The sequence below is a fragment of the Pteropus alecto genome, unplaced genomic scaffold (assembly GCF_000325575.1).
Source record: "Pteropus alecto unplaced genomic scaffold, ASM32557v1 scaffold161, whole genome shotgun sequence".
In the NCBI taxonomy this organism is placed as follows: Eukaryota; Metazoa; Chordata; class Mammalia; order Chiroptera; family Pteropodidae; genus Pteropus; species Pteropus alecto.
The window spans coordinates 6133079-6135440 of record NW_006432943.1 but is presented as its reverse complement, the minus strand read 5'-3'; the positions used below and the strand labels follow the sequence as shown (position 1 = coordinate 6135440).

At 36.1% G+C, this 2362-nt stretch overlaps 1 pseudogene; it reads right to left on the bottom strand.

The window, feature by feature from the left end:
* Positions 1-225: 225 nt before the first annotated feature.
* On the bottom strand, positions 226-582 carry LOC102890397 (annotated as a pseudogene).
* Positions 583-2362: the final 1780 nt, after the last annotated feature.

Sequence of the window (2362 nt, the reverse complement as noted above, 5' to 3'; positions counted from 1 at the left end):
CCTCAGGAGAGTGATGACATGTTCAGACACACGAAGATTTTTTTCTAGTTCATGTAATGAAAGAAATTATACTTTGGGATCTTAAATTGCAAACAAGTCCCCTGCTAATGCTCCATTGTTCAATAGTTCCAATTTTGGCAATATTGATTTTTTCAAATATGATATTTTTACGTCATGTTTTTTTTAACAGAACAAAAAGTTTATTACTCAAAAAAGCTTCATTTTTTAAAAAATTTTACTTTCTGACTCTGTTTGTGCCTTCAAGACTTCCACAATGGTTTTCTGCTCCTCAATAAAGAAAGCATGCTTGATCCTGTCACAGACACACTTAGCACACATGGATCTGCCATAGGCCCTGGTTGACATGTTTTTCATTTTAGACAACCTTATGAGAACTTCAGGTCTCATAGCATAAACTCCACAAAGTCAGCCTGGGCACATATCTCCTGAAGATTTTGGTGCTTTCCCGTCCTTCTTGGTAAAAAGGTAAACAGTTCAATTACCAGGGGATTGGGATGGACTAGTTTTATTAGAAGCTGTACTGTAGGACAGCCTTCAATGGTATGTCAAACGCTGGACCATTCTGAATGCTGGCACATACCGTCCCGGGAAGAATACACAGGGGTTCTTTCGTGTAATCACAAAGTAATTCATTAAGGAAATGTGGTACGTATGGTATTAAAAAAATTCAGACAAAAATAAACACAAATGAAACAAAGTATTTTATCAACCTTCTTCTGGTCTACAGCTGGCCATAGTTTGAGTAATTTTATGGACTCAAGTTTTAAATAAAGACTAACACAAAACATATTCAGTGATAGGTACAATTCTTCAAAACATGCAATATTTAATGTCATTAAAATTCAAGACATTAAAATTTAATGTCTTCAGAATTGTAGGCTTAGATTTTGGGGGAGGGGTTTGTTTCATACCTGATTTAAAATACCGCCAACTTTCTGACAGATATTGCGGTTCTAGAATGTGGTAAAGAGCATAGAGGAATGGGACGCCTAGGTGGTTTTTGAGATCCACTGTTGATGTGCTGAGCAATATTAATATTATTTTAAATTAATATTATTTTAAATTTTTAATTAAAACAGAGTTTTTTCAGAATCGTTGAGTTCTGGGCATTATTTCTATTGAGGGAAGAATATAAGAACTTTCAATATGAGGATAATATTTATTTATTTTTTGCTCATTCATCCATCATGTTTTTTTGTTTTGTTTTTCAACTGAACACATATTCTCTGCCAGACTTTACAAGGGAGCAAAAAGGAAAAAAGGAAGAAGAGAACTCTTACCTTAAATAAGCTTGTAGTCTAGTAGATGAAAGAAACAAACACATAATTAAGATATAAGTTATTAATTGCTCTTAGAAGAGTGTATAACATTTTAGGGAAACTCTGAACAGGTGGCCCAATTTTCAGCTTGGGAAGGAGGTTATATTGGCTAGGAGTCTTTTCAGTTGTATACGATAGAATTCCAACTTAGTGTTAGCCAAACTTGGATTTATTTGCTTATGTAACTGAGCAATTGCCATTACATCTAGTTGGGATGAACTGCTCTCATCAATTACTAGAAACTGTGATGAGATAGGGATAATGCCCTCCATTTTAGCAGACTTGAGTGATGATCAGGCTTTTCACCTCAGTCTCTTTTCTGCCCTATTGAGAAGAAATTTCAGAACCCAGAAAGAAGAGAAGTGAAGGCCCAGAACCAGGAGTCCTTTCAATGACTTCAGACCCAAAGGGCTGTATTATTTATACTCTGGCTTGGTTGGTTGAGTCAAGGAATTTATCATAGTGAAGAGTCACCTAGGATAGCAGTTCTCAAACCTGACTGCAGGTTAGAATCACTTCCATAATTTAAAAAAAAGCCGAAGAATTAGATTAGAATTTTGGGTGGTGGGGCTCTGGCATGGATATTTTAAAATATTCTTCGAATGTGGAAATAAAAAGAAACCTAGTGGTTGTTCTAGTCCCACATGGCACAGAGACTTCTTGTCTACAGAGGAAAGGGGACAGGCAAGAATGTGTAAAGAACAAAGCAAATGGCATTCTTGTGAACAGGCACTCCTCGTTTTTGCTCCAAGATAGTGAATAACCTCGATGTGAATATTGGAGCAACCCCACAATGACCAGAGTCTAAGGGCTTGGGGAGATGGCATTTCATGTGACGCTTTCAAAGAAACACATTATTATCTTACCTTTGATTTTATTCCCAGTGTGATGTAGCCCAGGGGCATGGGGGAGATAGTGATCATATTTTTACATTATTTGTTTATTCCACAAAACAGTATATTCTTCAAAGGTAAAATATTTTACTCATCTTTATATTCCCACTGCCAAGCAGACACAATACC